General features: G+C 35.9%; 1 pseudogene; it reads left to right on the forward strand.

The window, feature by feature from the left end:
• Nucleotides 1–21,432, forward strand: part of LOC107874415 — a 36,949-nt pseudogene that overhangs the window by 10,544 nt on the left and 4,973 nt on the right.

Here is a 21,432-nt window from a genome sequence, read left to right on the forward strand (position 1 = left end):
AGTAAGTTTTTAACATACTTAGGATGATTTCAAGATAAGTAAAAGTACGGGGTATTACAATATCTTCCTCTTGAGAACATTCAGCCTCTAATAAGACTGAGTGAGAGGGGAAAAGATAAACTTATACACATACTGAATATGAATAACTGGAACATAATATCATGACTTACATGACTGATAACTGAATATATTATACCGAACATGCATATCTGATGCATGTGTAACTGATTTATGAATGCATGACTGAGTGTTCTGATAAACCAAGGTTCTTACAATGAGAATGCATGTTTGATACATGATTATATAACTGAACCGATACATGAATGTATGACTGAATATACAATGGTATTTAATACCAAGTTTATAATGGAATTCTGAACATGAAATGGATACCAAGCTTATCACTAAAATCTAAACATGAAACTAAAAAAGCTTAAGGAGAACTATTACCTTGAGATAGATCTGATTTAGCAGTGAAGAGGTAAGGATACTTGGTACGCATATCTGTTTTTGCTTCCTAAGTAACTCTCTCAACGGACTGATTCTGCCAAAGAACTTTGACTAGAGGGACTTCTTTGTTCCTCATTCTACGAGTCTGGTAGTCAAGAATTTTGACTGGAATCTCTTCATAAGAGAGGTTGTTCTGAACATCTATACTCTAAATAGAGACTACAACTGTTGGGTTACCTATGCACTTCTTAAGCAAACAGACATGGAAGACTAGATGAATTGAGGCTAGATCTGAAGGCTATTCAAGCTCATAAGCTACCTTGCCAAAACGACTAAGAATTTTGAAGGGACCGACATATCGGGGACTGAGCTTTCCCTTCTTTTCGAATCTCTTCACTCCATTCATGGGAGAGATATTTAGATAGACATAGTCACCAATCTCAAACTTGAGATCCTTTCTATGCACATCTGTTGGCTCTGAGCAGCCTGGAGTCTTTCTCTAATCAACTGGACTTTCTCTAAAGTATCAAATACTAAGTCAAGCCCTATGACTGAGGCCTCACTAATTTTGAACCAACCGATTGGAGATCTATACCTCTTACCATAGAGAGCTTCAAATGGAGCCATTCGAATACTGGAATAATAGTTGTTTTTGTATGTAAACTCAATCAAAGAAAAATGGTTATCCCAACTACCCTTGACATTGATTGAACATGCCCTTAGCATATCTTCTAAAGTTTGAATGGACTTTTCTTCTTGACCATCTGTCTGAGAATGAAAAGCTATACTGATATGAACTTGGGTACCAAGAACTTTTTGGAATACTTTCCATAAATGAGAGGTGAACTAGGTACCTCTGTCTGAGATAATAGATAACGAAACACCATGCAATTTGATCAACTCTCTGATGTAGAGTTTTTCGTAATCCTCGGCTGAATAAGAGGTATGAAATGAGAGAAAATGAGCTGTTTGGTCATCCTATCTACAATGACCCAAACTGAATCATGCTGGCGATGAGTACGAGGTAAACCCATCACAAAATCCATGAGCACTTCTTCCTACTTCCAAGTATGAATATTGAACTCCTACATAGACCCACTAGGATTCTGATGCTCTATCTTAACTTGTTGATATGTAGAGCACTTATCCACAAACTCTCCAACATCTCTCTTCATCCTACTCCACCAATAGATCTCCCATAAGTTACGGTACATCTTAGTGGCCCTTGGATGAATAGAGTAGTGCACACCATGCGCTTTTGCAAGAGTTCGTTGCATTAAGTGATCTAACCCTGAAACATACAGACAGCCCTAACAACGTAATACACCTTCTCTCCCTTGGGAGAAAACCTCTAATTTTTTATCCTTGACTGACTCTTTCAACTTGACTAGACTGGGATCTCTATCTTGCTTTTCTTTCAGCTCAAAAGCTAGAGATGATTCTGAACTACTCTGAACCCATATGTCACCCTCCTCTGAATCGACTAAGTGAATGCCTAGTCTAGAAAGATGATGGATTTCTTGAGCTAACTTCTTCTTACTGTCCTCAACATGAGCAACACTACCCATAGACATTCTGCTGAGAGCATCGACCCTGACGTTGGCCTTTCTCGGATGATAAAGGACACTTATGTCATAATCTTTCAAGAACTCTAACCACCTTCTCTGATGAAGATTAAGATCTTTTTGAGAAAAGACATATTGAAGGCTCTTATGATCTGTGAACATATCTACTTGAACCCCGTATAGATAAGGCCTCTAAATTATCAAAGAACAAACTATGGCTGCTAACTCAAGATCATGAGTAGGATAATTTTTCGCATGGGGTTTAAGTTGTCTGAAGGCGTAGGAAATGACCTTACTATACTGCATGAGGACACAACCCAAACCTACTCTGGATGCATCACAATACACTACGAACCCATCTGGACAATCTGAAAGAGATAAGACTGGAGCTGAGGTAAGTCAAGTTTTCAACTCCTAAAAACTCTTCTCGCAAGGATCTGACCACTGAAACATTACTTTCCTCTGAGTCAATCTGGACATAGGGGATACAATAGAAGAAAATCCCTCAATAAATCATCTGTAATAGCCAGCCAAACCCAAGGCACTTCTGATATCAAATGGAGAGACAGGTCTGGGCAAGTTTCTTACTATTTGGGTCTTTTGAGGATCAACCCTAATGCCATCACCGAAAACATTATGAAAAATGAATGCTACTGACCTTAGCCAAAACTCGCACTTACTGAATCTGGAGAACAACTGATGATCTCTGAGAGTCTGCAATACTATTTTGATATGGTCTACATGATCATACTTACTGTGGGAATAAACAAGGATGTCATCTATGAAGACTATGATGAACACATCCAAGTACTGCTTAAACACATGGTTCATCAAGTCCATGAAAGCTGTTAGGGCGTTGGTAAGACCAAATGACCTAACTAAGAATTCTTAGAGACAATACCAAGTACGAAAAACTATTTTCGGAAGAAAAATAGCTGGCACCCTGACATTGGTCAAACAAGTCATCAATTCTGGGAAGTGGTAGTCTATACACATTCTGGGAAGAAAAATAGCTGGCACCGTGACTTTATTGAGCTAACGGTAGTCTATACACATTCTAAGAGAACTATCTTTCTTGCGCACGAATAAGACTGGTGCACCCCATAGAGATACACTAGGTTTGATGAATCCCTTATCTAAGAGATCCTTCAATTATTCCTTCAATTCTCTGAGTTTTACTGGTGCCATTCTGTATGGAAGAATAGATATAGGTTGGGTATCTAGAAGAAGATTAATATCAAAGTCGATTTCCCTTTCGGGAGAAATTCCTGGAAGATCTTTGGGAAAGATATCTGAATATTTATTCATGATTGGGACTGATTCTAGACTGGGAGTTTCAGAACTAGTGTCCATAACTCGGACAAAATGATAGACACTTCCTTTAGATATCATTTTCCATGCCCGAAGGTAAGAAACAAGCTGACCTCTGAAAGTTAAAGTATTACCCTTCCACTCTAGGATAGGTTTATTCGAAAACTAAAATTGGACCACTCTATTTCTGCAGTTGACAGTGGCATAGCAGGAAGGAAGCCAATCCATGTCGAGAATGACATCAAAATTAGTCATCTCTAATTCGACTAAGTCTGTTGAAGTGATTTTCTAAGATACCATCATCATACAGTTTCTGTATACCCGTCGGGATATGATGGTTTTACCCACTGGTTTAGAGACTGAGAAGGGATCTGCTAGAATTTTAGGACTAAACCCTAAATCAACTGCTATATAAGGAATAACAAAAGACAAGGAAGCACCTAGATCTAGCAAAGTGTAAACATTTACATGAAAGATCTATAACGTGCTAATAACCACATCAAGAGAATTTTCCTGATCTTATCGGGACTGGAGAACATAAAGTCTATTTAGGCATTGCCCACTAGTAGCGCTGGAAGTGGCACCCTGCTGATTCGGGCGACTAGACTGGACTGAGGAACAGTTATACTGACCCTGATAGCCTGACTGGGGACAATCTCTAGCTCTGTGTCCTAGCTTGCCATATCTAAAATAGACATCGCTACCAGCTCTACAAGCATCCTTGTGGTTCTTACCACAAGTCTGACAAAGGGGATTAGTTTGGGCATTCCTGACACTACCCTGATACTCAATGCCTGGTGCCCTATCTCTATTACCATCCCTGAACTTAGGAGCTGGAGCACTGGCTGAAGAAGGAGCAAGAACTGATGACTTAGGATGAAACTGAGAACGATTTCCTCGTTGTGATTTGGGCTGAGCAAAGTTGAAACTACATGTCTTTGCTCTTATTATACTTCTTTCTCATCTTAATATTTTGCTCCTCTGTTTTCTTTGCATGAGTCATAAGTCTGACTAAATTCATGTCACTATTCAACATCGCAAACCTACACTCGTTGACCACACTATCATTCACCCCAGAAACAAACTTACTCATCATGGCCATACTATCTGCAACAACATGAAGGGTATATTTGGCTAATTGCATAAACTTAAGAGAATACTTTTTCACCGTCATGTTACCTACCTGAGGTTGAGAAATTCTAAAACCTTAGCCTCTCTCAGATCTTGGGGAAAGAATCTATCTAAGAATGCGGTGACAAACTCCTCCCACTCAATAGGCTCTACATCATCTGGCCTTTCTAACTTCTACCAGTTAAACCAAGTGTAAGCAACATCCTGCAACTGATATGCAGCTATCTCCATAATCTCACTAGAAGTAACCCACATGATATCTATAACCTTCTGAACTTGATCAAAAAATTCTTGAGGGTCCTCATCTGACTTAGACCCAAGAAAGGATGGAGGATTCATTTGGGTGACGTCTCGAATCCTGCCTACAGCTGAATTGGCCATTAGGTTGGCCAGAATGATAGTTGGTCGTTCATTCTGAGTAGCAACTAAATGAGTAGGAGTAGTGAATGTAGCTCTGAACTCTGCATGAGAAACATGTTCGACCAAAGGATCTTCGGGCTGAGGGGCTGGCTGATTCCCATTTCTTCTTTTAGGAGGCATGTTCTGAAGAAGAAAAGGGGAAAATGAATTAGACCAAACTGAGAGATTTACTTGAGATTATGCTCACTGGCATGACATGAATACTAAAAAAGGGAAATTTTTCCTAAAACATCTTATAGCCTCCTGTACATAAATGTGATGCGCAACACTCCCATGTACAATACTCTATTAGATGCAGCTTTTAGACTTCCTAGGAAACTATTGAACCTTAGGCTCTGAAACTAAGTTTAAACTAAGTTTGTAACGCCCTGAATCTGGTACTCAAAATGCTACACGGTGTTCATACCCCTGAAGGACCACAAGCTAACCCATGACTGATATCTACACCTGAATACTGCATAATATATTGTATAAATATGGAAAGAAAGGATGTAAGGCCGTAAGGTTCAAAACTGATACATAATATCTATTAAAATATAACATTTGGGTGGGGTATGAAATACTGAAAACAACTGAAATAACTATCGGAACATGCTAATCTAAAAAGCCTCTAACTAACTAAACTATCTAAATAAGGAGTTGATGGGACATGTCCCCAACTAACTCCAACTACTGAAATAAATTAATTAATAAGATAATAAAGTAATGGATATTTCCTCGAAGGATGAGGACTCACTTCTAACTCTAACTGCTGAGACTGAAATGCTACTGATGCTCTGGAGATCATACTTCTGAACCTATGGAATAAAACACCATAGCGCAAATGTGTCACTATGATAGAATGTACTGGTATGCATGTGAGGTAGGATGAATGCAAATGGTTCACATTCATGAACTATACTAACTGACTGAATAACATAAGCATGAGAATACATGTATGAATACATAATAACTGTAACTGAGTTCATGATAACATGATTACTGACTCTAAGTACTAATAACATGAGATACTGATAGCTGTATAACTAAAATAACTGATACTAAGCGACTGTATTTGATAGTATAGGTTCTGATGGAACTAGCTGAGTTTAGTACTATTTTGAGTTGACTATATATGGCAGTCCTGAAATATGAAGAACTATCTGAGTTCTTTTACTGAGACTGAATGACTGTAGCTGATAATCCTGATCTGTAACTGAAACTATGGAAAGTAGTCATCTAACCGACATGCCCCGAATAATGCATTATATCTGAGTTGGGGTCCAATTTGTAACCCCAATTAGAAGGGTATCAATACCGCGCCACTGGTAAGGACAAGCTGTGGGTGACCCTTAGCTGACAGTGTCCCCAATAGAGAATGGTGGGACCCTCATTTGATAGTGTTTATCCACCTCATCAATCCTCATCTAATAGTATTGATGTCTCAACGTATGCTGGCTACATTATTCTGGAATGCAAAGATAACTTCTAAGAATCACACCTTCATCTAACAGTGTGTGTTCCTATCCTTGGTTTCACTTGGTGCTAATTCCTACGCCCATCTGAATAGACACAGAACATGGATTACTGAACTGAACTGGACTGAATTAATTGAGTTCCATTGACTGACGAAATACTACTGAGATTACTGAATTTCTGAGATTACTGAGCTTACTGAGTTTTTCCTGAGTCACATGACTGACTGAATTTTTATGAACATGGCTCGACTGAGAGTATCTTGAAAACATGACACTGGATCTTGGCACACAGCTAAATATTTGGGTACAAGTACCCCTAGGACTCGATAGTGTGAAATTGACAAAGCATGACTTTCTTGAATACATAACCAACATCACAATCCATAATTAATAAGTTGGAGATTTCATGAAGTTGAAGTTCTAAAGCACCACAAAGGTTACACATATATCCATAATTCATTGACTTAGGTAATTTATCAAACACTTGACATGTATGAACTTGTACATGAATGGGGATTTCATATTATTATACTAGTATGGCACTTTTCCTTAACATAGACATTTAATCAAACACATGGGGAGCATGCTTTTGTTATACAGTCATCAACACATCTAATAATCATGGATACATCAATCAACGTTTAAATTTAAGGGGTTATTATGATTATTATGCAAATCACCACATCCTAGGGTCAATCATTGGAATATGTAGTTTCAAACATGAATAAAAAACCCACAACATCATGAACATGAATTTTAATTCAATTTAAATCTTGAACATTCATAAATATACAAATCTTGGATTTTGAAAAGAGATTCTTGAGCTTCATGGATGAAAGGAACCCATAAATCAACACATGACATACCTGGATTGTAAGTTTCTTGAAGTTCTTGGACTTGAAGAACTTGGAATTTCTTAGTTTCTTGAAGAATGATTTGGATCTTGTTCTTAGGGATTATCTTTGAGTGAAAACCCTAATTTGATGTTGTAGATGGATAATGAACTTATGAGACTTGGTCTAATATAAATAGGGGTTAAAACAGGTGGAAAAAGACCCAAATACCCTTTTAAAAATGACTTTAAAATAATTGAACGAACTATGAAACAGTGGGTGCGATGGTCCATCGCTGGGTCAATGGTCTGTTAGTCCTGACCGTCGCACTTGGGCAGAATAGGGGTTCACTTCCTCTGCTGTGACAGCTTGGGCAATGGTCCATCGCTAGCTCGATGGTCCATCGGCCTGAGCCGTCACCCTTAGGCAGAAGGTGGTCTCACTGCCTCCACTGCAATGGTTTTGGTGACGGTCCGTCAGCTCTCATCATCGCACTTGGGCAGATTTGACTACTTTTTGTAAAACGACCATAACTTTCTACCCTGATACCAAATTTGGACCAAATTGGTATCGTTGGAAAGCTAATTCAATTTCCCACTTGACAAAAAGTCAAAATCTTAAAAATTCCACATATATAAAAGTGGATTCATCTTTCAAAGTAAGTTTCTAACTTACTTAGGATAATTTCAAGCTAAGTATAAGAACAAGGTATTACAGACAACGAGGCTAGGATCATACAATAGGTATTACATTGTCTGAGTTGGGATGCTCAGAAAACTAAGATCATTCACTGAATTCTTATGAACTAAATCATGACTAGATATCTAAATCTAAAACTGATGCCTAATGTATATACTGAGTTGAATTCACAATTTACCTGGATACGAATAAACTACCTCTTGAAATGGCCATACTCATGAAATTTCATGTAGTAAGACTAGACTAAATTGAAAGATGGAAAACTATAGAAATTTGTCTGTCTAACTGTTAAACTGGATTGTTGGCTATACAAAATGAATCATACTGAATGCTCATACCCAGATGGACTATCTCTTCAACATTTTTCTAGGAAATTTCTAATGTTATTAGGGAGTAAAGAACTTTGGTCATGATCTGAATAAAACATCTGAATAAGAAATCACAACATTGTTATCACCCTATAGCATAGAACATAGACCCATAAATCATAAGCTAGGATAGAATTACTAGGCCTTAAGCAGTGCAACTTCTTACTTTCAAGCTTAGCAACACTTTTCAAATACTCCCTCTCCTATAATATCCCTCTTTAAATACCATACTCGCTTGATTTAACTTATAATTTTCACATGTATTGATAATTCCGCCTACGAATGTCTAAACTGAACTAAATCCTCTCATTATGGTCGGGCCTAACTCAGAATCATGAGGTACTGGACATAACACCATAATACTAGTCTGAACCATGGATTCAATACCCCAAGCATTGTTATAACAACTCACTCTAGGATGATTCTTTTTATCACTTTAATAACTAAATTCAACCTCTTACTAGAAATTCATTAATGCACCATACACTTATCCTCTTATACTCCAACATGACGTTCAAGCCAATCTTTATAACCACATATGCTCTTATAAATGAATACCTATAAGAGTATCTTTCTCGTATTCTCTAACACCTCTATCAATAACAACTTCCATGCACTATTCTTAATAAGGCACACATAAAATTTTCTCAACTAACCAAGTCATACATAAAAAGTTGCATCTCAATATTTCTTCATTTCTAGACTTACATAAACTGGCATACAACCATCTCTCCCAATATAACATATTTACTCTCTCCCATCTATGCAATTGTTCATCATCACTATCTTAACCTTAGTAAAGGTCACTGAACGGTTGGAATACGAGGGCCTAAAACATGAAGAGATACCAAGCATAACTTAACACTTTACCGAGGCTTGGGGAATAGAGTGTTCATAACATTGATTCATTAAAGAGATCTAATCTGTGGACATACATAATATAAATCTAAATTTTACTGATCGCTAAGAGTGTTGCCTGAGTGCTGGAACTGAACATGCTATAAAGCATAAGTGCATAAGTCATGAGTTGCATGACCTGAATTTTGGAGTTCATAACTTTATGGAATATGATTCCAACTGTTGAATAAACTGGAACACCTCATACTAGGAACTGGGAGAGTACATAATCCTCTATTACGTATACGAAAATGAATTATGATCATAGAACTAACACGTAATGAATGAGTAGATATTGGGATAACTAAAATATCAATACTGAAATAAGAATGGGTTGAGTCTCACCCCTACTCTTTGATGTTCTATAACATACTGGCATCGCTACTAAAATCTGAGAGCTTAACTTGGTCACTCATTATATCATCTCCCCCTTAGCTTTAAGCCATCATTCTAAGTCTAAGAAACCCTTTACTAAAATCAAAACTAGACTACACTCACTGCACTTTAGAGTCGGGAACACAATGATACACGCAAATAACAAACTTACTCTGAAAGACTACACCTGAAAGTGTAAAACATACTCTTAATACTTCCTTTTGGGGTACAACTCTATCTTTCTATAGCCCCATTAATCATCATATAATATCTTGAACACTTACTAACCTAGATTCTTCATAAGTATCACCACATCTTGAGTTCACACCTTCTAGAGCTTCAACTCTCATTTCTATTCGCTCAATCTTCAAAGATTCAAACTTAGATTCTAACACTTAACACGAATATCTCCAACCTTTAGTAAACCATACTGCTTATCTATTAATATCGCATCTCTAAACTTATATTTCTAAACCATGAGAATCAAGATCATACCAAAAAGGCTCAACATTATCTATCCATAACTCAGCTCCTTAACTTAGCCATTAAGAACATCATATACTATATAACTAGTCTCCTTCCTCTTAGCAACTTAATAGTACTACTATCCACACACAACACATAATAACCTTAGAAGATAATGCAACCCCATATCACCTTGGGCATACTTCTTCATCATACATACAACATCATATTTAATTACGAATTAAAATGGACTCAAAATCTTGCACATGTTGTTCAAGCTTACTAAATCACTTCCATATAAATAGCACCACTAACCAAGAAATCATTACATTCACCTTGACGACCATCAATTGTTCAAACTTAATGTCTAGTGCTAAACATGATTTAACAACCCACCTTACATACAATTCTCACTTGGAAGCTATAAAATTAAATATCAAGAAACTCTAGTCCACTAGATCTTCATAATAATAGTAATTAGTCAAAATCATATGACCTATCTCATTATAATCCATTAGCACATACTATTTCTACACATCACTACTATTTACCTTTTCCCTTCCATACGCCTAAATTAACGATACTCAATCACCAAATACTTCATTAATATCCTATACTTTTCAATCACCATAAATATCATCAATAACTCCTTCCGTACTTCAAGCAAATAACAAGTCACCTTAACTAATAACTCCTTCTCTGCCTTCCACTAAACTAGCACGTAAGGACATATCACCTTAACAAAACTGGACAATATGCCTAAGTTTATCTCTATACTTTCTACCAATCGCCATTCCCACTTTCTTGCCACTACTCTTCTATACCCATACTTCCAACTATAATAGGGTTCTACTATTCATAAATCATAACACTGAAGTTCATAATACCTCTTGAATGCATATTTTATTTAACAGTCTAGGTTCATACTATCTCCTCTCATGAGCATTATTAGTATTAAAAGGGTCAATGGGCAATCTGAGTACATATCTAATTCTATCTTAACTAAACAACTCATAAGGATAAGGACATAAATTTCAACTTAATGGACTTATGACACACTAGAGAGCTCCTCTCAAGCCCTTTGGAATTGGCTAATCATGTTATCTCAAGAATAAGTCATAGACGAGGAATTTTGGGGTAACACACGAGTAGACAGGAATTTCTAAGAGAACAACTTTACTGCACAATCTAGAGTATGGAAGAAAGAAAACTTTTCTTAATTGTCTCGTAGCCTCTCGAAGAAAAATATAGATGTCTCCGTACCGTTCCGTAAGACTCTACTAGACACGGCTTCACAGACACCCTAAGACACTTGAATCTTGTGCTCTGATATAAAGTTTTTAATGACTTGAGACTATCCCTTAGTCGTCACATGGTGCTTAGGGACAGAAGTGACCCCAAGCTAACCCTTATACTAGCATAACTCATAAGCAACTAAATAAAATACATAAATTTAAACAAAATAAGCAGAAGATGACTCTTTTCTGAATCTGATCAACACAGAACTAAATTAAAATGATTACAACTCTGCTCTGGAATTAAATATATTAATTCTACTGACTGTCTATGAAGCCTCTACTTGTATTGACTATAGGTAGCCTAGACATGACCCCTAACTATCCCAAATCAATATGACTGAATGAATAAAAGTAAAATACTACTCAAACTATATGACTGACTCGAGCCCTTGAATCAAGAGGACTCGTCACCTGTTGACTGGAAGCTACAAACTGTCTGAATATGGTATACATGCTACCATATTTAATGCAGATAATACCCTCGATACCAGCATATGATATCTCATGCATCATCAGATATTTAATGTAGATGATACCCTCGATGCCTGCGTATGATATCGTGTGTGTCAATAGATATTAGATGATAATGATATCCTCTACACAAGCGTATGATATCTTGCATGTCAAAAGATATTAGATGATGATATCCTCGATGCCAGTGTATGATATCTCGCGTGTCAATAGATATTAGATAATGATATCCTCGATGCCAGCATATGATATCTCATGTGTCAACAGATATTAGATGATGGTATCCTGGATGCCAGCATCTAATATCTCATGTGTCAACAGATATTAATGATAATGATATCCTCGATGCCAGCATATGATATCTCGTGTGTCAAAAGATATTAAGTGATGATATCCTCGACGCCAACGTATGATATCTCGTGTGTCAACAAATATTGGATACAATGGCCCTCTCACCAATGAGATGATATGAAATGGTTCTTTTGGTGATTTGAAAATAGTTTCACCTGAGTTCGTTTGTCTGCGTCATGCTTTCTGCATGTACTTATACTCAAGGTAGACAATTAGTAGACACAATATCGCTCTCACTGGCGACCAAAGTCAAGCTTTATGATAGTTTAATGACAAATTTTGAGCATCATAATTTGAATGGTTTATTCTGCTATTAATCTTCTCTTTTTGAAGAAATGATTAAATAGAAAATCCACTGGATGCAAGTAAATGGGGAAAAACCCTTGTATGGGGATTACCCTAACACCGTTGCTTTGCTTCAAGGTGAATTTTGAGGATGACTTTCCGCTCTTCCTCCTATTGAGTGATTCTTTTATTATTGTATTTATTATGCAACCTCCCTTGAATATACCTGCGCTCAAGGTAAATATTTAGTAGACACAAAGTCGCTTTTGCTAGCGACTATTTTTTAGAAAAATTCTAAATAAAATATCAAAAAAGAAGATAAGATGTCTTTATTTGTCCTTCAAAATCTCAAGAAATGAGATAGACAATTCAAAAGGCCGTCGATAAATGGGTATTAAACCCATTTTTGGGGCTACCTAAAAATATCGTTCTTGAGCATTATGTTCTCGGGTGTGGATACCAACTTGCTAGGGTATTTTTGAAAAGGGCTCTTATTTTCATGTATAGATCCCTGCATCCATACAAAAATAATTAGTTTTGAGTAAAACTACTCCATGTTGACCACCTTCGATCATTGGTTTGCTCCTTACCATCTTTCTGGTGCTCCATTGTGTTGGAACTTCCACCCGGATCCCCATCCCAGTAGATGCCTAGGCAATCACTAATTAAAAATATTTGCATAGATATTTGAAAGTAGTTTTAAATTTTAAAAATAGTTTTAAAAATTCTGTAAAAGATTTAGAAAATCTCTGTTATTCATGTCATGTACTAGCTTCAACAAACGTTTTCCTCTTAGTTTTAACTATATCTGATGGAGAATTTCCAAAACTCATCATCATTGTTGGAGGGTTCTTCAAACAGTTCTGTCATAGCCTGAGATTGAGTCTACCTAGCCTTTGTCGTAGCTAGTGACTTCAAAATTTTAACTTTGACCTATGGTGATGGGGAATTTGAAATATATTCCAGTTCTTGGTGGAAATTTTGAGGCCTTTGTAAAAATTTCAACCCCAGTTTAAAGTTGTTTGAGATGATCTCAACTTGAGAGGATCTGAAGCCCTTTTTAGTCCTCATTCTCTTTGTTGGATGATGATATTTCTCCTATGAATTTTTGAGATTCCTTCTCAAAATTCTGCCCTAGTTTCCATTTCCTGGGGTTACATGACCGAGTCGTTGGGGCGCCTACGTATCCTGTTGAAGTAGGAATCAGGTCAAACATAGTTCGTATATGAAAGGAAGGGATTCTAGGAAATTACACATCATAAAATAGATATATCATGAAAGCGATTACAAATAAGCCAAGGAAATAAAAACTAAAATCTCCTTCAAAGATAGTATCTCTTTACTACATCAGAATCGATTGGTTTGGTCCACTCTTGATCATCCATCTCAAGTAGGACTAGGGCTCCTCTAGGTTGGGCTTATTTCAATTCTCGAACTCTTTCACTCTTCTGTTGACTATTCTAAGGCTATTGTCTTGTATTTGCCATTATTTTGCTTCTTGACATGACATTACAATGGCAAGTTTTAAGTTATTGTTGTATGATGGGCGACGAGTCACGGGTTGAGTAGAGGTCCAATTCAACAATGTTTCCTCCAATTAATCTTCCATAATCTCGGTTGTCTTGGAAAATTCTTCCCTCGAATTTTCCTTATCCCATCCTCGAGACCATCATTTATAGGTTTGAAAAATGATTGGTAGAGTCCAGTTTTACTACTAGTCATTTTACTTTTCCTATAATGAAATAATAGCCAAGAAGGGGATCTCTTATTTATTTTGATCTAGTAAACTAGGGCCATTTTGTGCCAACACAGATTAGTTTCTATTACCTGCAAAGTAAAAACAACTCAAAGGCTGATGACTTAGATTTCTTTAGTAATAAGCAAAGAAAAATGATAAAGTAGGAAGTAAACACATAGAGTTGTTTCTCATCTCATGAGAATTAATCCATAAAATAATGATGACTCGAGAATTTCAATGAACAGGATTTTGCTCAATGATATGGATAGGTGGAATTTATCAGGAAGGTTTAACTTTTCTACTTTTTGACCTTATTACTTCTTTCAAAGAAAAAATGGAGGACGACAGAGCTTTTGAAGACATGGGCTGGGCAGGAAGGCTGTCTCCGTATCTCACAGACGAGAAATCAGGCCCTACATAGTTTGAAACTATAATGGATTTTTCTGATTCTAAAGTCAACTTTCCTAAAACGGTAGCGATCATTTTGGAAGTTTTAAGAATGACTGTGGACTTTTCTGAGAAACTTGAGAGACTTGGAGTACGTTTGGTCGAATTTTTGAATAGTGGGGTATATTTCTGCCTAGAGATGCTTTGTGGAAAGTGAAGATTGGATCAATTCGCCTTTGATTCGAATCAACATAGCACGTATAAGTTCATAAGCATTTATATCACACAAACATATTGTAATAAACGTGCATCCTAATTGGGTGACCCTTTTGAGCCAAGAGTTGGCCTAATGTATTTGAAGGAAATATAGGCTTTTTAAAACCAATTCATTATCCCCTAAAAACCTTCAGAGGTAAAAATAAATGACATAAATGTCTACAAACGTTGTATAAAAAGTGATACAATCTTTAGAAAAAGGGAAAATAACATAAGAAAAAGAATAATGTCCCATGCAGGGGATAGGAAATACTAGTTCCTGAATGCTCTGCTATCGGCCTCCGCCCTCTTAACTTTGTCCACTTTTTGCCATTGGCGACATCCATTGATGATTAAGCGATTTTCGTGTAACTGTGCTCTAGATGAAATTGTCCAAATTTATCAATTTCTTTCTTGGCTTGCTCCAATTCTTTCCTTAATTATTGTATGATTGAGGCATCCTTACACAAAAGTAAACAATGCAAGCCTTCTCTTGACCCCCCAAAGGATAATGGATTGGATTAAACAAACATATATTTCTTTAACACTTAAATATTATTCATATTTAATTAACTCGAGGTCAATAGACGCAGGGCAAGTTTTATAATGGGCCCAATACCCCTTTCGGGTATTGGATCATCCTAGGCTTATGCCTAAAAGAGGGTTTTCGTTTAGCTCTATCCTAGGTGTCTAGAGTGGGTTTGAACATAGGTTCCCAAGCAGACAACTTGAGTTTGGTAACACGAACAGCCTCCGACCGCCTAATATACCGATAAACTGTTGTGTTTCCAACATTTTATTTGGAATTGAACAACAGGGGCCAGGACATCCACGAAACCTCACAACAATATAATAATCAATGCAGGAACATGCCATGAAATGCAATAATTAAATTCTGCAAAATCGAAACACATAAACACGTAAGTAATTTAAACAGTTAGTCAAAAGATAAATTCAACTATTTGGTTAGAACCTAGTTAAATATCCCCAACAGAGTCACCATTTCTATTTTGCGAAAATTTTTGTCTTATTTAGAGAGTCTCCACTTAGTTTTGAAAAGGAATTAAGAAACTTTTATTACTTTAAATGATCCAAAAAAGAAAAAATGTTTAAGCTAGATATTCTAGATAAGCGATTCCTATTAACGTTTTAGGAAGGTGTTAAGGCATCGAAAACGTCCACTAACTTGCGGTTATCCAGACTGTTTGAAAATGTATTTTGACTAACTTCAAAAAAGATTGATTTGTTGAAAAGTGATTGAGTTTTAGAAGAGACTTGTGTAAAATAGATTTAGGCGACTTAGTAGAGATTTTAACTAAGTCTAAATATAATGAATAAGCAAATAAACACATAAAAGGGGAAAGGGAAGGGAAAGTAAACGATTTAGGCCATTGGGCCCAAATCAACGAAACCTGTCCTAATCTAATAAGGCGTTCGGCCCATAACATGTCCTAAGCTACTTTCCTTGAACCTTCGGCTCGAGTATTGCTTCACCTGTATTAAGTACAACTTTATCTTTGAGGCCCAAATGAATGAATGAATAAAGAATGATACTTCTGAGTCTCTTTGCCACTTCAAGGATGATACTTCAACTCATTCTTCTTCTTTCGACTCCTTGTATGCCATGTGGCTCGTTTAGACTTTCTTTCAGGGTTTGAATCGAAAGATGGGCCCCATTGGACCATAATGGATATACGAAGGGAAAAAGTCCTTGTAGGACTCAAATGATTTCCATGCAAGAAAAGTAAAAGTAAAGCATATTAATACATATAAAATAAAAAAGAAAAGGAGGAAAAGTAAAGGAAGTCAGCATATGATCAATAAAAAAAAATAAGAGATGGTTATTATATGATCAACCATGGAAAATATGAAGAAAGTTAATACATAGTTAACTATAGACAGTAACATGACATAGTTATTAAATGATCAAAAGCCGATCAGAAAAACAACAGGACATGTTCATATCAATTTGACAGTGAAAGGCAATATTCCAAAACAATGCATTTTATATTTTATCTAATCTAACATTCCTCAAAAATGGTAAAATAGATTCAAAAGCACATAGGCAGAGAATGTTATGCTTTGGAATAGTCACTTTAATCAAGTGGAGATAAGATGAACCCAAATTTGAGAATACCAATCAAAGGGAAAATACCATAAGTATCTAGGCGGAAGTTATTTAGTTCAATCAAAGGTTCATTCTTGGAAGTAAAGCCATACTTTGGGGAAGTCAATTTTGATATTTCAGACAGAAGCAAATAAGCTTTATCCATATACATATTGAAACTTCAAATGAGAATCTTTTAGAAATAGAAGAAAGAAGAATTGATAAAGAACGCCTTAACAAAAGAAATGATCGATTAGGCACTTATTAGAATGATGCACAAATAAGACTTTTACAAATCCAAACCTAATATATACATGGCTACCTCTGACATTGTTTGCATTGCTCAACTAATAACTTCACAGAAGAGTTAATAGAAAAACAAATTCAAGGAATTTCTAAGTATATGACACCACTTTGAAGAATCATAAACTCCGAAAGGACTTTTCTTTAAAGCAACAATACTGCTGGAAAACATCATTCAAAAGAGGTGAAATTTCAACAGTTATATGCAAAACTTCTGTCAAAAAATAGCGACAACCAGAACTAAATGACCATGGATATTAAAAGAGCCAACTAAACAGGGAAGGAATCAAGTCCAAAAACAAACAGAACCTATTTAGACTGACTGGAGAGAAGATAATAGATTATTATATGAAATACTCCAACAAATGAATTTGACAAATTAATTTCCATAATTCAAATTTAATCGTACAGTTACTACTATCTTTAGGCTACTATTAGGATCAATACGAGATACTATGTCAGACCATGAAGTCCGTTTACATATTCAAGCACAACGGGCATATATATACAGGTAAAAATATCAAGGACAGGTTTAAACAAAAATGGGCTAACACCAGCAAAGATATTATCATCGGATAGGGACATCAAAAGCCTTCAAAGCTTAAATAAACTTGGCTATCTTACATATGAACAAGTACTATATTTCAGAATATATTCACTATCATAATGAAAACAGATAACATCGACGGTAACAGCATGGACAATAAACCCAAACGGAAAGAGCTACCAAAACAAAATCACTACAGCAAGGGGGGAACATCTATTTAAACAAGCGGCATAACAATTTGTATCACATACAAATCCTACGGCCTTTACAACCTCTACTGGGGAAATTAAAGGGGCAAGAGTACGTTTACCTCTTCCAGGGAAGCAAAATAGAATAATGAGCTAACATCGAGATGTGCCACCACCGGATATGTATGTTATCAATTTAGGAACCTCTGATTAATCGACCAAATTTTGAAAAGATGAACAAAATAAAAAATCTTTTACTAAAAAAGAAACTGTTTTCTCTCAAAATTTTCTCCCTTTTTTTTATCTGACTTTTCTCAAAAAATTATTCAACAACTTTTCTCTTAATAGTAAGTTGTTTATAGAGAGGAGGAATAGAGGTATTTCCTTAGCTTTGAATGTTGTGGGAAGAAGCAAATAGAGGGCAATTTGGGGAATTTTTCAAAAGGGAATTCTAAATTGAAACTCAAGACCAAGTTTTTTCCCTAACAGATCATACCAAAACCGGTGGTAAATTCCACAATCTAACTAATAGAAATTAAGGAGAAATAATAATCTTCAAGAGCCAAAGAAAAATCTTCACCTATGTACGAATTCGTACAACTCTATCTGAGAATTTTGAGATTTGAACATTAGATGAGCCAACTCATCAATTTCTAAAAGCTCCTAGGATTTTCTTTCATGAATTCATGTGTGATGGAGTAGGTTGAGTTTGGTTCTTTCTGGGTTGGGGCTAGGTCGATGGATTTAGATCGATTTGGATGGGTTTCTAGTCGATTTGGATGGATTTTGGGTCATGAGTTGCTTGAGATTGTTGTTTTCTTTGGTCATTTATTTTTGCCGAATGTTGTTGTTGTTGCTGCTGTAAGGAACAGGGAAGATTAGGGGTGGGCTAGACTGGGTCATATTTTATCTTAGGCCTGTTATGGGTTAAGTTGGAACGGGTCTGGGGAAAAAGATGAGGAGTTGGGCTGATATGTTTGGGCCAATTGAGGCTGTTGTTGTGGAGGATGTTTGGTCATGTTGATGCTGAATTGTTGTTGTTATTTGTTGGATTGGGCTATGTGGGTATTGAGTTTTAATTGGGGTTATTTAACAACTCCAATTAAATTAATTGGGGTTAAAATAATCCCAATTAGATTTAATTGGGTTAATAGCCCTAATTAAATAAAGAATTTGGTAATCTTTGAAATTATTTTAGAAACAATAATCTCAATAAAAAATAATTTCAATTAAGACTTAGTCCATTCTATTTAAACTTTGACCAAATTAAAAGTCGATTGGCCAATTGCAATGTAATTGTAGTCAATTTAGGTTCAATTATGATCAAATTTAATAGGTTGATTAAATTAAATTAAAATTTGATAAGAATTAATTCTTCCTTTATTCCCGATATTCTTGATTTTAATAAAAATCAAACACATATTTATACAAATAAATTATCTTTGAGAATAAATTATATTTAAATCAAGATTTTAGTTATTATATTTATTTTTCAAAATAATCCTTAATTAAAATTCAATATTCCATAGAATAAATATTTAAGTAATCAAATCATGCAATATCATATAATTGAACACGATAATATAATCGCTACTTAAAATGAGAAAATTTCGTACAAATATATTTTGAAAAACTTTTATTCGGATTAAATACGTATTTTGATTTTATTAAGAATTGAAGAAGATCAAGATTAAATCTAGTCGTGGAGGAAAAAAATTAGGTGTCAACAACTTCCCCCTCCCTTTGTGTAGGGTGGATGTAAGTAATCCTGGGTAAAAGAAGGTTGACGTTCTTAATTTTTGCCCGACCATAAATTTGAATCTGAAAGAGGATGGTTTTCGCACAAGTTTTGGAGTTATGGACGGACCTTGGTATTAGGTTTCCTACATATCTCAGGTTACATGAGAATTCAGGTCACTTGTAGTTCATAAAGCTTGATTTAAAGCACGATTTTTGAAAGATTCACCAGCTATCTCGGTTTTGGAGTTTTTGATAAAATTGAGAAGCTGGAAAGTAAGGGATTTAGGGGGAGAGGTTGGAATGCAATCGAGTTTTCTACATAGAGCACAACCTATATATCCCCGAGACTCATGGAATCAGATTGTTTGTAGTTCGACTCAATCGGTAGAAAATATAGTCTTTTATTTTAGACTATCTTTGGCTCAGGAGGGATGGCAAGTTGATTGAGTTACGGAAAAGAGGCTTGTAACCTCTTAACCATGAATGTGGGATCCTTCACATCCATAGGTAAGAACTTACCTGGACATAATTTCCAAAACTCTAGGTGATTTGTCACCCGAATTTGAAAGAAAGGGGGGTCTACCCTCGGTATGAGTTTAGGAATATCCCGATGGTGAAGTTGAAACCATAATATTTCAAAATGCCCATATTACTTCTAACATGGTATGGTTGGATGGTGGTGGCGATCATCTTTTAGCTCGCGTCTAAAGAGTTTGATGTCCCTCTCTAGACTATGTTCCATTTTGCTGCTAAGAAAGAGTTTCACATTGTGTTGCATCCTATCTGGAGTCATTTGCACCTGTGGTTTTGATTTGAGATTGTCATCCTCTCGGATGCTCTCGACAATGTTTCAAACAAAGAGTGTTAATGCTAAACATAATTCACAAAAGAGGTATGTAGTCTTTTACCATATCTCCACGTGAGTTATTGCTTAAAGTTATCCTCTCATGTACCTGTTTGGAAGGAAATAACTTGCAATAACAGACACAAAAAAACTCTTGGTTTTTGCACAATTATCTCATTTGTTGATTGAATATGTCTTCAAAGTGGGGAGGCCCCTTTTGGTCACTGACGACACTTTATGCAGAATGGTCCCTGCAATCGTGCAATCTTTCGTTGGCGCGGTAACCCTTTGGTCACCTATAATGCTTGTTGTAAGATAACCTATCTGGTTATTTCTAATGGTTATTTTGTATATTATCTTGGGTAAGTCTTGCGTATCTTTTGTATCGATACGACTTATTGATTTCCCTTAAATTGATAATCTTTGGATAATCTCACACATTATTTGATGTTGGATACGAGGTGACTTATAGATATCCTTTAAATTGCTAGCCTTTAGGTAATCCTGCACATTATCTGACCTTGTATAAGAGATGACTTACAGATATCCCTTGAATTGGTAACTCTCGGGAATTCCAGCACATCTTCTGACCTTGGATACAATATGACTTAGAGATATCTCTCAAATTGCTAGTCTTTGGGTAATCCTACACATAGTGGATATTGGATATGATGCGGCTTATAAAGAACCCTTAGACTTATTAATTTGATCATCTCGCATATTCTCCAGTAAAGATTTAGTTGCGACTTATGGATAACCTTCAGACTACTAATTTTTTGGTGACCTTGCACACTATCTGGTTAGGATGTTGTTGCGGCTTACGAATGACCTATGGGCTATCAAATCATAGGTAATATTTCACACTATACTATTTCAAATAATATAATCTATAGATGACCTACAAATTGTAAATTTCTACGAAATCTCATATGTCATTCGATTTCAGA

This window comes from Capsicum annuum, chromosome 6 (genome assembly GCF_002878395.1).
Source record: "Capsicum annuum cultivar UCD-10X-F1 chromosome 6, UCD10Xv1.1, whole genome shotgun sequence".
Taxonomy (NCBI): Eukaryota; Viridiplantae; Streptophyta; class Magnoliopsida; order Solanales; family Solanaceae; genus Capsicum; species Capsicum annuum.